This window comes from Peromyscus eremicus, chromosome 5, assembly GCF_949786415.1.
Source record: "Peromyscus eremicus chromosome 5, PerEre_H2_v1, whole genome shotgun sequence".
Classification (NCBI taxonomy): domain Eukaryota; kingdom Metazoa; phylum Chordata; class Mammalia; order Rodentia; family Cricetidae; genus Peromyscus; species Peromyscus eremicus.
Genome location: NC_081420.1, coordinates 80,174,449 through 80,196,845, shown reverse-complemented (window position 1 = coordinate 80,196,845; position 22,397 = coordinate 80,174,449). Strand labels below are relative to the sequence as shown.

The window sequence follows — 22,397 nt, the reverse complement described above, 5'->3', positions numbered from 1 at the left end:
AATCTTTGCCTCCTGGTGCTAGGAATTCTTTAACTCTGCTCCACTATCAGCAATTCTGGAAAAAGACCAGAAAATGAAGCACTTACCGTGAGGCCACATTCTTTCGGTCAGGAGTTACAGGAGCTGTTCCCGTCCTTGTGGACTTTGTCTGAAGACCCCACCTGAAACCACTGCTAGTGCTGAACAATGTGTGAGGAAACAGATCTATCTACACACTCAATGCTCTATTTCCTATACAGTCATGTCCCACATAACGAAGTGTGGGTCGGGGCCAAGGGGACCACTTGGTGGGTAATAGCGCTACCTTTGCAAGCTTGACGAGTGCTCTATTCACTATGGAAAGCAGTGTGGAGAACTCTCAAAAAGCTAAAAATAGATCTGCCATGTGATCCAGCTATACCACTCATTGACCTCTATCCAAAGGACTCAGCATCCTACTCCACCACAGAGGCTTGCAAAGGCATGGTCATTGCCACTCCATTCACAATAGCTAAGAAATGGAAGCAACCTAAATGACCTTCAGCTGATGAATGGATGATGAAAATGTGGCACATATACACAATGGAATTCTATTCAGCTGTAAAGAGAAACGAAATCATGAAACTTTCAGGTAAATTGATGGAACTAGAAATGTTACACTGAGTGAAGTAACACTGACTCAAAAAGATAAATGCCACATGCTCCCTCTTATTTATGGATTCTAGTTCAGAATCTTTAGATATGAGTATATAGCCTGGAACAATTATATCTTTTAGAAAGTGGGTGCCCACACTGTCCAGGGAAGTAGGTCGGCTAACAGCTGATCTTCCCCTTCCTCCTCTCCTCCAGATCCAATCCCCCAGTCTCATCCTCAACTCTATAGCCCCCAACTCCAGCATGCATTCCCTGGTAATCTTTCTAAGCTCCTCCCAATTTATTCCTGTGCCTCTCTATCCTAATCTGGGTCAGCCAAAAATTTTATGGTTTATTCTGGCCAGCTGAACATGGTTTCCACCCTCTAATTCAAGTTTTAACTTTATTGGCAGCATTGGAGTGACAGTGTGAACAAACCTCCTGCACAGACTATAATAACGAATGCAAAAATAGGATTCATCCTTCTGCTGCGTTCAGGCAAAACACTTTAACATCACGGATGGATACCACTTCAGGGTAAAAGGATGGAAAAAGAGATTCCAAGAAAATGGACCTAAGAAGCCAGTTGGTGTAGCCATTTTAATATCTGACAAAATATACTACAAACCAAAGCTAATCAGAAGAGATAAGGAAAGATACTACATATTGGTCAAAAGAGAAATCCAGCGAGAGAACAATGCAATTCTAAACATTTATTCACCAAACACAAGGACACTCAAGTTTATGAATGAAACACTACTACAGCTTAAATCACATGGATATGGGAGACTTCAATACCCCACTCTTGCTAATAGACAGGTATTCAGACAAAAACTAAACAGAGAAATGTTGGAGCTAATTGACACCCTAAAGCAAATGGATCTAATAGATATTTACAAAACACTTCACTCGAAGCCCCCTCCCCCCCCCCAAAAAAAAATGCCCTCTTATAGGCAGCTCATGGAACTTTCTCCAAAATTGACCACGGACTGGGACACAAAGCAAGTCTCAACAGATACAAGAAAACTGAAATAACTTTTGATCCTACCTAACCACAGATTAAAGATTGAAACTGGGTATAACAACAACAGATTAAAGCTGGGTAGAAACAACAGAAAGTTTACAAACTCAAACTCATGGAAACTGAACAACTCACTACTGAATGAAAAATGGGTCAAGAAAGAAATGAAAAACTTTTTAGAATTTAATGATAATGAATACACAACATACCTAAACTTATGGGACACAGTGAAGGCAGTTCTCAGAGGCAAGTTCGTAGTACTACATGCTTACTTAGATAGAATTGGAGAGATCACATACTAGTAACTTAACACACTGAAAGCTCTAGAATAAAAAGAAGAAATCACTTACAAAAGGTGATCTAAATGAAATTGCAAAATAATGGGAAAGACAGACTCCCAGCTGGCCATCTCTTGTTACCAAATGAAGCTTCCAGTACCAGAAATGGGATGCATCAGACTTGTTGGCCAAAGGGGTCCCAAACAACCCAGACTGTTGCCAAGACAGTTTGTGGCTGCTCTCCACAAACTGACAGCAAGGTCTGTTCCTTGAAGACAGCACCTACACAACTTACTGGATGTGGAGAAGTTGAGCTGGTGCCTACATAGAGCCTTCACACCTACAGGCTAGTGTCTTTGCTATAGGAAGGTACTCTGCATGCTACCAATTGGGAACTGTAAACACCAATACAGCTACAAACCCCTTGATCTGTAATAGTGTCCTACCTGCAAGACATACAAACATTGTGGAAAGAGATGGCCAAGAATCTGAGACTAGATGGCCCAGGGACCTAGGGTAAAACCAAGTACTATTGTAAATGCAATAAATGACTCCCGGTGACATTCTGCTCTACTCATTCATCATTGCTTTGCTCAGCCATCACCAGAGAAGCTTCCTCCTACAGCATATGGCAACAAATACAGAGATCAAAGCCAGAATATATGGAAAGTGAGATACCTTGGAACAATCAGCCCTAAATTGGACATCTCCATCAAATCCCTCCCCTCGGGCTCAGGCAACCATGTAGAAGAGGAGGTAGACAGAATGGAAGAGCCAGAGGTGATGGAGGACACCAAGGAAACATGGCCCTCTAAATCAACAGGTTTGATGCACATATGAACTCCCAGAGACTTAGGCAGCATGCCCAGGGCCTGCACAGGTCTATATCAGCTGCAGTCCTAGAGCTGAAAGAAGTAGACACATGACCTCAACCCCAACCCAGAAGTAATCTCCAATTGATAAGCATTTGCAAAAGAAAATTTAGTTTTTTCCAAGGGAGTCTCACTTGGGAAACAAAACTCCTATGGTTAGGTTGCATGCCCAGCAGGAGATGGCCAACAGCCACCAAAAAAACTCCAAATTCAATGGCATCTCGGAAGTTCTTTGTCTCATAATGTCGCCTTTTAAAATAATTTTAATATATATATATATATATATATATATATATATATATATATTCCCATTTTTGCCCTACAGGCCCTTTGCATATATATGATGATTTCCAGTTTTGTGTTTTTATAAGATTCCTGAATATGCAAACGAGTGGATCTCTGCATCTATACCTGTTTCTTGGGCTCTTTTCCTTCTGTGTATTTGTATTGCCCTATTCGGATGTGTTAGCTTTTGTTTTCCCTTGTTATATTTTATTATTATCCTTTAGAAATATCCTTTAGTTTGTTTTCTGATGAGATGGAAAGGGTAGATCCAGCTGGAAGGGGAGGTGCTACACAAGTCATCGAGGGAGAAAAGCCGTCAGTAGCCCTTCACAGCTCTAATACCTATGAACCGCAACAATGACCAGGACAAGAGAGTCCTCAAGGGGACAACTGTGGCACTTACACCTTGGGGATAACCAACAGTCATTTAATGGGACTTAAGGGCAGCCCAATAGGAGAGCATTTGTTTTTGGTAGTGTAACCCATACGCTGGTTTACACTGGTGAGGTCATGAACCCTAGAGGAGCAACTACTATTGCCAGTTTCATAAATCAGTATAAATATAAACTGCATTCTAAATTCCTAGCCTTCTGTCCATGGGTAAGTAGTTCTCACTCCGTCCTCAAAGGAGCTCCATTTTGCAGCAGATAGAAACCATCACAGGAATCCACAACTGATCAAAATGACTGTACTGTGCTCATCTTCAGTGATACTTCTACAGGCTCAGGGGACATTATAGGGGATGGAGATACTGTAAGGACCAGGGACCACAGCATTTGCTTCATGACATAGTGTCTTCTGTATATGATGGAATTGGCCCACAGAGTCTTAACAATGCAGTCACCTAAATACCAGCACAAAGACATCAGCAGTTGATGTTCCAGTGTGGATGATGAAAATCTCATAATTCCCTATCCTTAGATGAAATGCCATGGGCAATTCGTGGATGCTGAGAGAGTGTGAATCAGTCTTCTCCAGGGATGAGTTCCATGAGAGGTTATCCAATCCCAAGTGGTCAGCCCTAAACACATATGCATATAGGCAACACTAAATGGACTCAGCAGGATATATATATATATATATATATATATATATATATATATATATATATATATATATATGTGTGTGTGTGTGTGTGTGTGTGTGTGTGTGTATGTGTATATATATATGATTAAGGAAGATGTATATGTTACATATGTATATATGTAACAACATTTGTATATATATAACAATAATTAAAGACAAGGTCATAAATTTGAGAGAGAGTGGGGTAGAGAGCATGGGAAGAATTGGAGGGGGTAGAAAATGGAATGGGATTGTATAAACACAGTACTCATGTGTGAAATCCTAAAAAAATAAATGCATGCTAAAAAAAAAAAGTCTGGAGGAGACGCCACCACTGCCACCAGCACAGCTGTGTCAGAACCTCAAGGAGATGGCCGTGGACATCCCCCCCTTACCAGTCGCCGAGCCAAGTCCTTGGATTTGTTCCGACAGTATGTTAAAACATGGTGGATTACTATGAAGTTCTGGGGGTGCTGAGATGTGTCTCACTTGAGGACATTAAAAAGGCGTATCGGAAACAGGCACTTAAATGACATCTGGACAGAAATCCTGAAAATAAAGAAGAAGCAGAGCGGAAATCCAAACAAGTAGCCAAGGCATATGAGGTGTTATCGGATGCAAAAAATCGGATCTCTGTGAAAAATATGGCAAAGAAGGATTAAGTGGTGGTGGAGGAGGAGGTGGAAGCCATTTTGACAGTCGTTTGAGTTTGGCTTCACATTCCGGAATCCAGAGGATGTCCTCCGGATGTGAGATATTTTGGTGGAAGGGAGCCATTTTCATTTGACTTCTTTGAAGACCCATTTGTCTCGTTTTTCTCTGCCTTCAGTAGATTTCCATCTTTTGGGGGTGGATTTCCCGTTTTTGATACAGGATTCACTCCGTTCGGGTCACAAAGTCACGGGGGCTCACTGCATTCTCTTCCTCACTTGGCCGCAGCGGAATGGGCGACTTCAAATCAATATCAGCTTCTACTAAGATAGTGAGTTAATGGCAAAAAATCACTACAAAGAGAATTTTGGAGAATAGTCAAGAAAGAGCAGACGATAAAGAAGACGGACAGTTAAAGTCCTTGAGGATAAACTGGATAAACGGTGGGAGCACCTGCTACGCTTGGATAACAAGTAATTCCACGCACATGTTTAACAGAAATGCTAAACCATAACAAGCACCATTTGAGGAATAACAGGAACTTTTTTGAAGACTTCAAACGAACTCGACTTTCTGTATAACTGCACCTAATCTATTTATAAAACAGCTCATCGGAGCCCCTATTTGTCACAGACCACAAAATAAGACCCTTTTTTGTCTTTAAAAATTGTTATAATCTCTTTATGCTTTTTACTTTAAACAAAACAAAAACTGTAATCCAAGGTGAGCCTGTGACTCTTGAGTAGTGCTGGGACAAGACTGTCTTTAACACCAACAGGATCTGCTTCCTTCCCATCCCGTTGACATGTGAGTGAGGAGTGTCAGCCTGCTGTGAAGTTAACATTGCCAGATGAACCTTCCACAGAAATATTTCAATTTTATTTTCAGTATTTAATAATGAAAGTTGTTACTGCATCAGTGGTAATACATTTCTGGTTTCGTGTAAATTAAGGATGCTTTCTAGTTGTGCATGGATACCGGCAAATTTGTCAGTTCTGACAGTTGTTTAAATATGTAATGTTAAGCTTAGGTTTAAAAAAAAGCTGGTAATTTGGGTCTTTGTCATTTGCTAAAAAGAAAAGAAAAAAAAAAGAAAAGAAGTAGAATGTGTTTGGTACAAAAAAAATAAAATAAAAGAGCCTGTTACATTGGCCTTCATCTGTAATCCCAGCTATGGCCAGGTGGAATGTGGAAGCAAGAGACTTACCCTGAAACTCCTTGGCCAGCCAGCCTGGAGGACACAGCAGAGCCTCAGAAACAAGAGAGACCCTTGACAATGTGGAAGGTGAAAACTGACTCCTGAAAGATGTCCTTTGACTTCCACGTGTGGGCCATGACACATGTATTCACACACACACACACACACACACACACACACACACACACACACACACACACGTAAGAATAAGTCTCACAGTGACACCAATAAGTCCTCAGAGCAGAGCCCCCTTAAAGCTAGCTGCATGCAATGGCTGATCCCATCAAAGACACCACCAACTTTCCTCCCACCCGAGTGTTCCTTGGGTCCTTCTCCCTCACTTTCAGCCTTTTGTCAATGGACATAAGGTACCAAAATCACGTAGGTAAAGGAGGAGGGAAAAATAGCTTCTTCTTAGGCTGTGGAGGCTACACAGGTCTCCATTCTGCACCCTTTCAATTTAGCTCTGTGGACGGCAGTTTAGAATGTGCAGCTTAACTTTATTTGCTTAGACAGGATTTCTAGCCCAGGCTGGCCTCCGACTCCCTATGTTGTTCAGAATGTCCTTAAGCTTCTGACACTCCTGCCCCACTACTAGCCCCATGTGCTAGAATTACAGGTGTGTGCCACCATGCCCAGCCTCTGTTGTGCAGTGCTAGCATTGAACTCATGGGTGCCAGGTGAGCATTCTATCAACTGAGCTATAGCCCTGGGTCAGCTTTCCATAGCCCCAGCTGATTAGCGCCATTAGCCCCAGGGTTCTCTGCTACAGGCAGAGACAGTTCATAGGACGCTGCTGCTGGTACCTGGTCCACAGAGGGGACCAGCCTCCCCCCAATGTTTTGCCTCCACCCTCCACAACACCCTACCCTACTGAAAAAAACAAGGCACTTCTTGGTCCCAGTATTGTCCTGTGGGTAAGCTGCAGGCTCACTGGGGTGGAATCCTGTGAAAAGACTATGAAGAAAATAATTTCTCCTTCAATCAGGAGAAGTATAAAGAAATTCCTTGGTGGATAACCCTTCACAGATTTTGACAGTTGTTCACCCTTGATTCTAAATGTCTTTTTGCATGAATAATTTTCTCATCTTTACGCAGAACTTTTCTACATTTTTTGTTGACTAAAATATTACTAATCTAATTTCCTATTAAAAAACTAATTTCCAGCATTGCAGAGCTGAAGGGTGCTACCAACCATTTAGTCTGCAATTTACATCCACCAAATCCTGTAATCGGATGGGAGCTTTGACACACGGGTGGCCGCAATTACACAGGCAAGGAAATGCTCAGTCTGCTGCTGTGTGCTGTTCATCGGCTGAACTCCCATTGAGATTTCGGCTATTGTCAAACGTCTATTGATGTGGACTTAGAGGGGAAGTCCATCAGGGGAAAGGCATACATTGTTTGTGCTCTAATATTCCCATTTTGACTATAGTTTGGGAAATTGGGGTTTATTAGAGAGCAAAGGAGGCACCGGACTGAAATCGTCTATTCATTCCTCACTCAGCACTGTGCATGACAAAAACTATTTCAGCTGAAGTATTCATCTAGGACAGTTTGAGGGAAAATCTCACATCAGCAGAGACTGAGCTCTGGGGGGTTAGGACCTGGGCTTGCAGGGTGTGAAGGAGGAAGTGTTAAGGGGCTAGCCTGGGCCACCAGAGGGCTATCCACCTAAAAGGGCTTGGTGTACTTTGAAAAGCTAATTCCTCCTTTCAAGAGGAATGATAGATAGCTGCTGACTCAGCTGTGGTCAGGCCAACACATCCCCATCTGGTTGACTGTCTCCTTACCTGTCCATCTTCCTCTTTATCTATCCATCTGTCATCCACCCACCTGTCCATCTGTCCATCCTTCTGTCATCCGCCCACCCAACTGATTGTTAAATATCTATTATGTCACTGTGTGTTCATTCAACTAACACTCTGTGCATCTGTGGGCTTAGCACCATGATAGTGGGTGTCAAGGGCACAAGTTTTTATGTTATTATAAAACATGCACTCATGTTGTTATATGAATATATGTTCATTTGTGTAAGTTATATATGAGTTGATAAGTATAAACCATATACAGCATAAAATCATATGTAAATCCTATATATTCATATATGAACTATGCATTACATATCACATAAAAACAATACACAAACCATATATTATATAAGCATATATGAATCATATGTGTTCTCTAAATATGAACCTCATATATGTTCATAAAATGGTCCATATGTCTTACATATTTACATATATAATTTTGATGGTTAACTTTTAATTTTATTTTTTGAGAATTTCCTATTTGAGTACTGTATATCATTTTCTCCCTTCTTTCCTCAAATCCTCATATATCTATTCATCCCTCTCAAATTAATGGCCTCTTTTTCTTTATTATCATTATATGTACATAATATACATAATACAATCTGCTGAGTCCATTTAGTGTTGCTTTTATGTGTGTGGTTTTAGGGCTGAACACAGGGTTGGATAACAAATTAGTAAGCTCATCCCTGGATAAGACTGACTAATCCTCTCTCAGCAGATGTTAACTACCCATGGCTCTTCATCTAGAAGTGGGGCTTTGTGAGGCTTCCTCTGTCTATGTTGACATGTTACCTGGTGTCATTGTCCTGCTTAGACAGCTATATTGTGGAGATGTCCAGTGTGCAGCCTCCCCATCATATGTCCTGGCTCCCTGCCTCTTACAGTCTTTCTGCCCCTGTTTCGTTGATGTGCCCTGAGTCTCACATGGAGGGTTGTGTTATAGGTATTCAGACGTGGTTACACTTGATTGTCATCTTGATAGGACTTAGAATCACCATGAAAACAAATGTCTGAGTGTAGCACAAATCTTAAAAGGTCTTATTAGAAAAAAAATAAATCTGGAGCCAGGCATTGGGGTGAACACTGAATGATCAGAGAAACAGAACAAGCCATAGCCTCACTTCACCAACTCCTCAGCTGACCCTGTTTCCACGAATCCTCGGACTGAAAGCTTCTGAGTCCTCATCCGAATGGATCTCAGCCGAACTGCTGCTAAAAGTTTAGAAGCTTAACCAGGCTCTAGTTCCTGGTGCTCACGCCTTTTATACCTTTCTGCTTTCTGCCATCACTTCCTGGGATTACAGGTGTGTGTCACCATGCCTGGCTATTTCCAGTGTGGTTTTGAACTCACAGAGATCCAGATGGATCTCTGCCTCCGTAATGCTAGGATTAAAGGCATGTGTGCCACCATTTTCTGGCCTCTATGTCTAATCCAGTGGCTGTTCTGTTCTCTGACCCCAGATATGTTTACTAGGGTGCACAATATATTGGGGAATACAATATCACCACATCTGAGCATATCTGTGAGAGATCATGGAGATTGACTTAGCAGAGGTAGGAAGACCCACCATCACATGGGCTTGGTCCTGAGCTGAAGAGAGAGGAGACAGTGAGCTGAGAACCAGCATTCATCTCTCTCTGCTTCCTGACTGTAGATGCAATGTGACCAGATGTCTCAGACTTCTTCTGCCATGCTTTCTCTATCATGATGGACTGTGAGCCAGAATAAACCCTCCCTTTCTTAATTTTCTCAGCTATTTTTGTGAGAGCAACAAAAAAGTAACTAATATAATATTCATACATATAAACTATATATATCATATATTCATATGTAAAGTATATATAATATGGTTTTACATAAACTATATTATATACAAGTCACATGCATCATATATTCACATGTATACCATACATAGATCATATTTATTCTGTGTATATATAAACCATATTGTATATTCATATATAAACTATATAGATATTTATATTCATAGACATGAACCATACACACACACACACACACACACACACACACACACACACACACACACATACATTCTTATCTGTAAAGCAGAGCTTTCTTCCTCAAAGGGTATCATAGGACCTCTAACTTCCCTTCCCTTTCCCGTTTGAAGCTGGCCATAAAGCCACCTTGTCCTTCTCAGGTCTGCAGACCTTACCTGTTCCAGAGGGCCCTCCCCTTCCCACTCATAACCTAGAGGGAGGGACTCAGTGCAGGGAGATGAGGAGAGCGGTGGAGAAGTTTGTTAGTGACTATGTCTCTGGGTGTACATTTCCAGGAACCTCGAAAGGGCCTGGTGGGTCTCACCTGAAGTCCCTGCCACTGAGAAGGATGAGGCAGGAGGATTGCTTGAGGCCAGGATCTTGGAGCCCAGCGGGGCTGTTGTGGTGGTTTGAAAGAAAATGTCCCCCAAAGGAAATGGCACTATTGAGAGGTGGGACCTTGTTGGAGTAGGTGTGGTCTTGTTGGAGGAAGTGTGTCACTGTGGGGGTGGGCTTGAAGATCTTTTTCTTAAGTTTCACTCAGTGTGACAGTTGACTTCCTGTTACCTTTGAGTCAAGATAAGAGGACTCTCAGCTCCAGCACCACATCTGTCTACACACTGCCCTGCTCCCCTCCATGATGATAATTGACTGAACCTCTGAAACTATAAGTGAGTCACCTCAATTAAATGTTTTCTGTATAAGAGTTGTCGTGGTCATGGTGTCTCCTCACAGCAATAGGATCCTAACTAAGATAGCTACATAGCAAGATCCTGTCTCAACTAAGCAAAACAGAAGACTGAAAAGGGCAGAATTAGGAGGGCTTTGAGAGCCACACTCCTGGAGGTCTTGGAGGCTAGCAGTCAGGAGGGTGTGGAAACTCCAGCTCCTCCCTGAATAATTTGTCCTAAACATCTCTGACTTACGTCCTTTGTAATAAATCTCATGATGACTAACTGTGTTTCTATGAGTTGTATGTGTGACTTAAGTTAATGGAACCCAAAGCTGAAGTAGGGCTCCAATCACAGCAGGCTACTCAAAAGGACAGAAAACATGACCTGAGCTTGTGCAGGACACCCATGGTATGTGGAGCAGACTTTGGCCTGATTCTGCCTCCAGGCAGGACAGAAGACCCTGGCTGGTGCCTGTCACTGCTCTAACGCCTGCCTTTCAATCCTACACAGACCACTGGGTTCTCATAGAACCCTCTACTGTCCGGGAGGGATGGATGCCTGCGAAGGGGGCTCTGTGTACCTGGGGGGGGGTGAGGAGTAGAGGCTGAGAAGCCTTCCTGTGGAGAAGCGGGGGGGATATGAAGTCTCCAGGGATAAACAGGTAATTAATTCTAAAACAATATCTGTAAGATAATAGTTGACATATAATAGCTGCACAAATTCAGAGGTTCTGATGTATGTGCACAGGTGTGAGATCAGCAGAAAGGGCAATGCAAATGCCCGTCACCCCAACTCCATGATGCTGTTGTATGGACATACCACTATTTGTTTGTCCATCCCTTTGTGACCTCTGAGATGCTTTCAGGTTGGGAATCATAAATACCACTGCTGTGACATTCACGTTAAGTGGAAGTGGCTTTCTTTTCTCTTGGTTGAGCTCTGGGGTCACACAGCAGTAAAGTGCACCTGATGTTGTCACTCATCCTGTCTCTACTTTAGAATCTTTAAAACCGTGGGGTGTACACCAGTCACTCATGGAGGTGAGACAGAAGAATTATGAGTCGGAGGCCAGCCTAGGCAGCACTCTAGGATCTTGTCATAAAACAGAACAAAATAAACTTTTATACTCTATTTTTTTTTTCTGACAGGAGAGTTTATTGTATCTGTTCCCCATCCTCAGACTCAGCCCTCAATGGTGGGGCAGCAAGCATGAAAAATTAAGAGAATGCTGGAGTAGGGCCAAGGGGGTGGCTCAGTGCTGAAGTGCCTGCCCTGTAAACATGAGGACTCAAGTTCCGTCTCCATGACCCAGGCACAGTGATGCAGACCTGTAATCTCAGTGCTGGGGAGACAGATGAAGGATCACTCGAACTTGCCAGTCAGCCAGCCGAGCCTAATTGGGCAGTTCTCAGTCCCCGTGAGAGATCCTGCCTCAAAAATCAAAGTGACAAGTAATGGAAGACAATGCCTTGTGTCCACTTCTGGTCTCCACATACACACATGTACAGATGACGCCTGTACACACATATGCACACATACACAAATACATATATACATGCAAACACTTAGACACGCCTTCCAAAATGGTGGAATTCTCTGTGCAGAGACACAAGGTGTGTCCATCTAGAAAACTTGGTGATCTGATAAACCAATTTACAGTCATCTAGCTTCCAAGTGGATGTATACATGTGTGGAGGTGCACATGTGTGTGTGCATACGGAGGTCAGAAGTCTTGCTGGTTAAAGTTTGTTTTGTTTTTTTTTGGCCAACCTGACCCAAACTAGGTTCATTTGGGAAGAGAGAGCCTCAACTGAGAAAATGCCCATAGTAGATCGGCCTGTAGGTAATTGTCCTGACGTGGGAGTGCCCAGCTCACTATGGGGTATGCTGCCCCTGGGCAGATGATCCTAGGTTGAATAAGAATGCAAGCTGAGCAAGCCATACAGAGCAAGACAGTAGCAGCACTCTTCCATGGCCTCTGCTTCAGTTCCTGTCTTCCGGTTCCTGCCTTGAGTTCCAGCTTTAATTTCCCTTAATGATGGACTGAAACATGGAAGTTGTAAGCCAAATAAATCCTTTCTTCCTCAAGCAGCTTTCGGTCATGGTCTTTGTCACAGCCATAGAAACCTAGCTAGGACAGAGGTCAACCTTGGATGTACTCCCTAGGGCATTACTTCTTGTTTTTTTAGTTTCTCTTATTGGCACAGAACTCACAGGTAGGTTAGGGCAGATGGCCAATCAGCCCAAGGATCTGTTTGTCCTTGCCCTCCCTGTCTGAAAAGCAGCTGTGTTGTCCCCTCTGAGCAGGGGGGACAGTCAGAGGCTGGACATAGTCATCACTGAGGGGCACGGTCTAGCGTTACCATCTGTCAGGTTTGTTGATTCCCATCTGCTGGGAAACTTCGTGTTTTGACTTGTACAGCGCTTCTTCTGGATGTTGTTGGAAGAGATTAGCATTGTAGCTAGTAGACTGGATAGCAATAACCCCCGTCAGTGTGGGTGTACATCATGTAGCCCACCAGGAGTTTGGAGAGAATAAAAGACCGGAGAGTGAATTTGTTGTCTCTTCACAAGTTGGGATGTCCCTCCCTATTCATCTGCCCTGGAGCTTTGGAGTGTCCAGTTCTAGAATGTTTCACTCTCCGGGACTTATATGGGTTCTCCACTCTCCATGCTGTCCCTCCGGCCTGGGACCATGAGTTAGCCCACTAGCCCCACTAGAGCTCTCAGGTGTTTCGTTTGTCTAGATTTTGCTTCCAGACAGTTTTATGTGTTCTAGTTTAGTCATGAACTAGATACATAGCTGTTGATGACCATGGACTTCTGGATCTCCTGCTTCTATGTTCTGAGTGTCAGGATTAAAGGCATGTGCCACTGTACCCAGTTAATGCAGCTATAGAGAGGAACCCCAGGCCTCCTGCATGCCAGGCAAGCACTCCACCAACTGAGCGATATCCCCAGCCTCCAGGTGTTTTGACTCAGGCTGAACCATATCACCAGTTTCCTGAGGCTCAAGCTTATGTCCAGCCATCATGGGTCTTTTCAGCCTTACACGAACCAATACCGATAATAAACCCCTTCTTATGTATGTATGTATGTATGTATGTATGTATGTATGTATGTATGTATGTATGTATCTGTCTGTCTGTCTGTCTATCCTCTCTCTCTCTCTCTCTCTCTTTCTCTCTCTCTCTCTCTCTCTTTCTCTCTCTCTCTCTGTGTGTGTGTGTGTGTGTGTGTGTGTGTGTGTGTGTGTGTATAGCTTCTATCTAGTATCTATTTATATATCTGTCCATTCATATTCTCCTACTTTACTTTCTCTGGAGAACCTTATTAATAAACCACAAGTATTATGTATCTCTCACACAATTTCTCTCTTTTTTTCATAAAACAAAGACTCAGAAAGTCATGGCTCAGCTTTATTCAATTTGAGTGTTGACTATTCAGATGGTACTGGGCATGCGCAGACAGTCCCTCATGGATGACAAGAAAGGTTTGGCCTTGTGACCTCAAAGGAAAACATTGGGTGATTCTTTTTTATAGAAGTTGACAAATGAGATTTGGCTTGGGATCATGACTGCTGATTGGTTGATGCTGAAATCGAATAGCTCTACATGTTTAATGAATAAGACTGTGCACAGGTCCTCCATTCAGGACATCCCATTGTGAATGGTGAAGGGCAGAAGGACTGGGAAGTGGCGATTCTTTCCGGGGCTGTGCAGTGACAGTAGTGTTGTTCTCTCCTCATCATGCATTCGTGATACCTCAGAGGATGAGTTCAGTCAGAATAAGATGCCACACATCTCACCAGAAGGCTCTGAGACCCAAACTGGGTAACAAGAAACGAGGCAACGTTTGTGGATGGCAGAGTCCATCCAGAGTGTGAGGCAGAAAGAGCCACTGGCCATGTGTTAGCTCTCTTGACCCTGAGACATGACACCTGACAGAAGTGAGTTGAGGGGGATGGTTATGTGGCTCACAGTTTGAGAGTGCAGTCCACCATTGGTGGGAAAGCATGGCAATGGGAACACGAGGCGGCTGCCTCTTGCAAGCACAGTCAGGAAGCGGAGCAAGGGAAATGCTGGTGCTCACCTCACTTCCACCTTTTCCTTTAGTCCAGGACCCAGCCCACAGGATCGTGCCGCTCACATTCAGGGTGGGTCTTCCCGGCTCAGTCCAACCTCACTGGAGACACCTCCCAGATCTGCCTGAGGTGTTTCCTGGGTGATTCCAAATTCTGTCAAGCTGGCAAGTTCACACACCATGCCAATATGTCAGTTTGCAGGCATACTACTGCAGTCCAGAGCTCAAAGAACAAAGTTAATTTTCTCCCTCTGGAGTCTACAGAAGGTGTCATGGTTGCTGGTTCTAAGGCCTCCTTGCCACGGCACGGATAGGCTCCCTTCTTTCCATGTCTTCATGTGGCCTTTTGTCTACCAGTCTGAATTCTCCCATTTCTTTCTTTTAATACGGAGGCTCGCTGGATGAGGACAAATTCTAATGACCACATTTTGCTTTAATTGTTAATTTAAAGATGACATCTTCTCGCCAGGCAAGGTAGCATAAGTCTATAATCCCAGTCGTTGGGAGGCAAGACAGGTTTATGAGTTGGAAGCCAGTCTGGGCTACTAGTGAGACCCTGTCTCAAAAACAAACAACAAGCAAGCAAATAAAGGTGAATCCTAAATACACTCACATTCTTTTAACTTTTTAAAAAAGATCTATTTAATTTTCATGTTATATGTTTGAGTGTTTTGCCTGCATGTATATATATACACACACATACCATGTGTGTATCTGGTGCCTGAGGAGTTCAGAAGAGGGTGTCAGATCACCTGGAACCGGAGTTCTGGAGTTCTGGGTAGTTGGGAGCCATTATGCTAGGATCCGAACCCAAGTCCTCTGCAAGAGCAATAAATGTTCCTAACCCCTGAGTACTTTCATCTCTCCAGGCTCTTCAGCCATGTATTCTGGTTCTGCCCTTAATGCCTTGTCTGATGTGATGGCTGGAGCTGCTGCAGCCATCACGCAACAGCCCAAGAATGAATGGAACACAGCAGGAAGAGAGTGAAGAGAAGAGAGGTCCAGAGCCTGAAGCCTGAAGGCCCCGAGCTGCTCTTCCTCTTCTGTGTAGAACGACAAACTTGTCCGTTAATGAATTTGAGGTGGGGTTCTCAAAGAACCTGACGAGAGGGACTTGAACAAATCCTGAACAGCTGGCCCTTGTAGGGCTTTCCTGAGAAGGGCACACAGGCGTTTTCATCAATACCCGGCCTTGGGCTGCCTGTGGTCGAGGGATGTCATGGGAAGGAGGGTTTTTGTTTTTTAAAGTGGCTTCTGTTCCTTCCTCAGCTTGTGTTTATGTTTTTTGTTTTTTTTTTCTTTCCCCTCCCTCCCTCCCTCCCTCCCTCCCTCCCTCCCCCCCTCCCCTCTCCCTTCCTTCTTTTCTTTTTTCTTTTCTTTTTTTTTTTTTTAAGGCAGGGTCTCACATAGCCTACTCTGGCCTCAAACTCACTCTGCTGCCAAGGAAACTTGAACTCCTGATTGTCCTGCCCTCATTTCCTGAGTGGTGGGGTTACCGTGCATCTCCGTGCCCAGTGTCCGTGATGCCGGGGATCAAACTTTGGGCTTCCTGCATGCATGCAGGCATTCTACCAAATAAACAATGCCACCCCCAACTTTGGAACATGCACACACAATATTTGAGCACCGCCTCCGGATCCTATGCCCCCGAGTTCCCGAAATCTCTGTTCTCAGCCACAGTCCCATTTCCCAGTGTCAGCCTTTCCAGCATGAGAACACCATTGCACCCACTGGACAGTTCTCCTGTGCTCTGTGTGAACTGAACTGAATTTATTCCTTTCTTCTCTACTGAGCTAGGCTCTGTCCTATGAGTGGTGCACAGTAGCATCCCCAGAAAGCACAAATCCTGGCCATTGTCAGTACATGACACACAGTCAGTGCTCTGTGACAAAAATCCACAGCACTTGATGACACTAGCCTGTTACTCAGAGTCTGAGACAGAAGCATTGCAAATGTGGGCCTGCCTGCTTATGTAGCTTAATAAGCCCCCCCCTCTCTCACACACACACAAACACATACACACACACACAACCACACACATAGCACACAAAAATAGTGCACCCACATATTTTTCAGGGCTGAAGATAAAGCTCAGTAGTAGAACATGTCCCTAGCATGCATGAGGCCCTACATCTTATCTGATATGGAAAGAAAGAGTAAGAGGTGGGATATAAAGGGGAAGGAGAGACAGAAAGAAAAAATATGGAGGGAGGGAGGCAGGAAGGAAGGCAGGCAAGATAAGAAGAAGGGACATAGACACATGGGTTGTCCCTAAAGTATCTGGGGGCAATGTAACTGGTCCCTCATCCTAGATGTCGTTCTAAATACTGCTCCCGGGGACAGGGAGGAAGGCTCAAACTCTCTGAGAATCAGACCGCACATACATCATGTTACATCCACTAATCAAAGCAGTGTGGCCCAGCATTTGAGTGGTTCCAGCACTTGAGTGGTTCCTCCAAGAAGAAAGCAAAAGGAGGCTTGTTTGTGCAACCATGTGCACCTGCAGTCTGGGGCTGGCAGGGCCTTGCCGCTGGAACAGCCGTAAGTGTGGGACCCCCACCACCCCACCAGTGAATTCCAGCTGAGCTCTTCTCCAAGGCTGTCACAGCCACTGCAGCTTGGGGCGCCTGTGATACCCAGTCAGCTGGGAAAGCCCCTGGCTGAATCAACTTGAGTCAAGGATAGATTATGTATTTGGCCAGAGGTCCCGACTCAGTTCTTGGACGCTGAGTTTTCTCTTAATCTGATATATTTTTCTCCAGCTGCACAATAATATTGTCTGGGTTGCTAAGAAACTTCCAATTTAACACTGGGTCAAAGAGCTATAGGACCATAATATACTGAACAGATGTCAAGAGAATGTGGCACATTGGCCAAGTCAGGGTAGACACGGCTCCCGTCAGACATGGCAGACACACCCAACATTTCTGCAAGTTTTCCTCATAGGGCGCTGGAGTCTTGACTTGTGATTGCGTATGTCACGATCCATCCCCAGGTCTGTGATCATCTCTGCAGCATGCCATCCATGCCCATACCGAGCTCAGCTCTGTCTTATAGGCTGGCTACCCATTGGTGTTAGCCTGAGAACCACTCTGAGCTCAGATAGTTAAACTGGTGTGTTAGCTCGCTTCATAAGAATGAAATGATGCTACCTCAGCTGGCTGGTTGTCATGATAGACCTTGTACTATCTCTCTGCACAGCGCAGTGCACATGGTTCTTATGCAACCTCTTCGAAGGTAAAACCTATGCCACATCAAAAGCTCACTGGAGTGATGGTTTAGAGAGTCAAGTACTTACTGTGAAAACATGAAGACCTGAGTTCAGATTCCAGAACTCGAATAGAAAGTTCTGGTATGCCCAGCTTGGTGCTGGGCATGGTGGCGCATGTCTGCAATCCCAGCACTGGGGGAAACAAAGACAGGAGGATCCCTAGGGCTTGTGCCAGCAATCCAGCCTAGCCAAGTGAGAGACAGTGTCTCCAGAAACAAGGTAGAGAGTTATAGAGAAACACACCCAACAATGACTTTTGGCCTCCACCATTGTCCACACAAATGGACATGTATACATGCCTACATAATACACACACACACACACACACACACACAGAGAGAGAGAGAGAGAGAGAGAGAGAGAGAGAGAGAGAGAGAGAGAGAGGAATTTAATATTCTTAATACTAATTCTGTATTGAAAAAAAACAAGAGATACTTCTAGAGGGAGCTTGTGGTAGTTTAAATAAGAATGGACCCCATAGCCTCATATATTTGAATGCTTAGGAAGTGATATTAGGAGATGTGGTGTTATTGTAGTAGGTATGGCCTTGTTGGAAGAAGTGTGTCACTGAGGGTAGACTTTGAGGTTTCAAATGCTTAAGCTTGGCCCAGTCTCTCTCTCTTCCTGCTGCCTGTCAAGATGTAGAACTCTTAGCTACTTCTCTAGCACTGTGTCTGCCTGCATGCCACCATACTTCCCACCATGAAAATAATGAACTAAACCTCTGACTGCAAGCAAGCCCCAATTAAATGATGACAACGATTGACTAAACCTCTGGATATAAGCAAGCTCCAGTGAAATAGTTTCATCGTGGTCATGGTATCTCTTCATTAGCAATAGAACATTGACTAAGACAGAGGTGAATGGAGCAGGGAGAGAGTTCCAGCTCTAAGTGTCCCAATAGAACTGATATATACCCATACTTTAGAGACCCAAAAAGCCACATGCATTTTATGCCAGGCAGTTTTCTTGTTTGTCTGTGGGCTGGACTGGAAGATTGGATACATATTTTTTGAGAAGTCAGATACATACCAATGTGGGCCTCAGGGTACTGACCTCAACTGGGTGTTTTATTTCTTACCTTGAGGTGCTAATTTCAGTGTTCAAAACATGCTCCGAATATCACAAAAATTATTCAGTTATACAGCTTTAAAAAATCTTTTTGTGGAGTCTAGGGATATAGAGTGATTGCTTACCTTGACTGAAGCCCTGAATCCCAGGCCCAGTTTCACATAAACTGAGTGTGGGGCTGCATTTCTGTACTTTGGAGGTGGAAGCAGGAGGGTTGAAGGTTTAAAGTTATTCTCTCTATAGAGTTTGAGACTAGCCTGGACTACATGAGAATCTGCCAGAGAATAATATCTTTTACTGAGTATAGATAAATTTGTGTTTGTATACTATGTGTACCCCTTTCTGCTCTCCTCTGAACAAGAGGCACTGGTGGCATCATTGGTGACGGCCAGGGTTTTCTGGTGGCAAGCTCCAGGCATGTGGCTGTGAGTCTGGATGCTAGTGCTCCATCTGTCTCCTGAGATGGAAAGATGATGCATATATTAGGTGCTTTTCTCACTGCTCTGGCAAAGTACCAGACAAAAGGAAGGAAAGGTTTGTTCCTGTTCACAATTGGAGAAGACAGTCCATCGTGGTGGGCTGGTCACATGGCATCAGGAGCATGAGGCGGCTGGTCACATGGCATCAGGAGATGGGGTGACTGGTCACATGGCATCCATAGCCAAGAAGTAGAGAGGGATCAATGCTGGTGCTCAGCTTGATTTTTCCTTTTTGTTCAGTCTAGGACACCAGCCCATGGATCTGACTTCTCAGCAAATAGATGGTGCCTCCCATATTCAGAGGGGAACTTCCCACTTAATTAATCTCTGGAAACTCCCTTACAGACAAGCCCAGAGGAGTGTCTCTATGTGCTTCTAAGTCCTTACAAGTTGACAATCAAGATTAAACCTTCAGAAGTAGAGAATATTCCATTTAGTGGCTCTGAAGGGCAACCCTGGGGTTTCTGTGGAAGAGAGACTCTCAGGGCGTGGGGATAGGTCTTGGGTATGGTGAGGGTCTGTGGACTCTGGCAGGCACAAGAGTTGCTGTGATTTTGTACAGGAGAAAACAAACTATGTGTGGAAGCATTTCAAGTGATTTGTAAATCTTTTGAATGACTGAAGTCACTCCCTGGTGCTGAGACTACATGCCACCCATTGGCTCAGGACAGCTTGATAGCTCCTTCAGAATGGGGTCAAGAGCAACTGGATTCTGCCTCCCCACTTTAATCAATTTAATTCTGTGGGTGACGTCTCATGAAGTAGGGTGGTCCCAGGGTGTGGATTTCTTCTGGGCAAACACCATGGGCTGTCTGTTTAGCATCCAATATCTTCTGTCTACAGCCGTTGGGGAGAATAGGGACAAGGTCAAGGTCAAGGTTAGTAAACATGCAGTGGCAGGCTTGAGCGGTTGGTTGCTCACTGTCCTGCAGGAGCAGGCAAACCTGAAGCAAACTATATCTAAGCCTGTTGCTGTGGGAAGGAGTAAATGCTCCCACATTTAAGTCACTTGTTAGAGTTTTTTCCAAGTTTGAGTTGTTGACTAGCTGTAGAACACACAGGGATTTATTGCTTGCAGGTTTGGAGGCACAAGGAGCCCAAGATTAAGACACTGGAGACTGGTGAGGGCCTGCCTCCTGCCTCTGCTGTGTTCTCACACGTGGAAGGTGTGGGAAATCCTAGTGCCTTATTCTCTAAGGTAACTAGTGAAGTCATGAAGACCACACTCCTAATCTCGCCATCTCCCGAAGTGCATCTCCTAATACAACCACAAATGAGGGTTCATGTTAGCACATGAATTTGGAGAATGGGGAACGAACAATATGTAGGATTGTTTTCATAGAGTAATGGGAGCTATCTCACAGGTGAAGACAGTGCCTAGCAGCCTGCAAGTAATCCTATCCTTGGAGCACTAGAACAGGAGGACCTTGGGGGAACCCTCCACCGGGCCCCTGGAAACAGCAGCTGCCCTTTTCCAAAACATCCTCTCACTCCACTGAGCAGCTCCCGATGTCCCCTTCCCCGACTCAGCCCTCTTCTGGGCAAGGAGTCAGGCATGAATGGAGGCTGAAGGGTCCTCCGGCGGGAGTTGACTGGAGAACTGCCCCTCTTTCAGAGCTCCATTTCCCACCACCACACAGGGGTGGGAGCAAGCTTGACCCCTGGCCTTGGCTCTCAGCCTCAGAGTTCCCCCACAGGCCTCACCTTGGCTGTGGCCACTAGCTCTCTGCCCACATGCTGGTCTCCGCCCTGGTCTCTGAGGCAGTCCCGACTCCAGACAGGAGGGCTTCAGGACTTGGCACCCCATCCTTCCATTGCACAACGTCTTTGACCTTGGGCCACATCTGGCCCTGATAACTGCACTTTTATTTGTTCCTGGAACTCCTTATGGTTTTGCATAATTGGATGTTGTCTGCTTCCCTGGACAGAGTCCCTCTGGCCACCATGACTGGCAGGATGGTGTTCTGGAAGCATGAAGATAGCCTGAGTGGGTGGCTGGAGCCTTGTCCACACTGACCTGCTCCCTGGAGTTTCTAGCTGCTTCCTGCTGGGGCCTCTCTATGTCTCTTGTCCAAATACTCAATTCTCTCCCTAGTATGAATGATAATTAGAGTGTCAACATACCCGAAGACATGTTCCTTTGTTTATGTAAAAACAGCCTGGAGTTAAGCTGTCCAGGGCTGCCAGCTAGCCTTCTGTCTTTCTGCTTCACTTCCCTGAGAGAGATCCTCAGCTCTAGTCACTGGGAAGGAGCAGCCAGTAACATCTTCATATTCTCCCCAGGAAGAAAGGAGTAGCCACCCGAGGGGGGCCTTCCATACAGGCCCAGCTTGGTGATTTCCACTCAAGTCTCACTTATTCAGGCTTAGCTGAGAGATTACGGAAGGAACAGTTCCTTCCACTGAACACTGAGCAGGGCCTGTGCCCCCTACCCAGGGAAGTCGAGGAGACCGTGGTGGTCTGTGGCAAGTTCCTGTGTTGCTTGTTTTTGTTTTCTGGACAGGATCTTATGTGGCCTAAACTCACTATATAGTCAGGGATGGTCTGGAACTCTAATCCTAGTGCTTCCTCCCGAGTGCTGGGATTACATGTACCATCCCTTTTAGGACATTCTGGGGTGGAACTCAGTGCTTCTTCCTGTGTGCCTGGAAGGTACTCTCCCCACGGAGCCACATTCTTAGCATGGTCGGCAGCATCTTGCCTTTTCCCATCTGCTGAGACAGAAGCTGACCTCGGGCTGGGGACCAGCCTGCGTTCACCTGTGCACTCTGAGTCTGTCGTGGCCTTCTCTCCCTCCGTAGCCATGGAGACATTCACATAGGCTCCTGAGCTGCCTCAATGCATGGATCCGCAAGCGTGAAGCACAGGCCAACTGGAAGTGGGGTGAGGCTCTATGCTCTCCACGCCCTCCCCCATGATGTGCTTCCTTTACATCCTAAAGGCTTAAAACCCTCCCCCAAATGGCACCACTAACTGCATTGCGTACTTATAGTGCTCAAATACATGAGCCTATAGGGGA

The 22,397-nt window shown here is 44.8% G+C and overlaps 1 pseudogene; it reads left to right on the top strand.

Moving 5' to 3' along the window:
- The first annotated feature begins 4,576 nt into the window (after positions 1-4,576).
- On the top strand, positions 4,577-5,261 carry LOC131910584 (dnaJ homolog subfamily B member 6-like; annotated as a pseudogene).
- Positions 5,262-22,397: the final 17,136 nt, after the last annotated feature.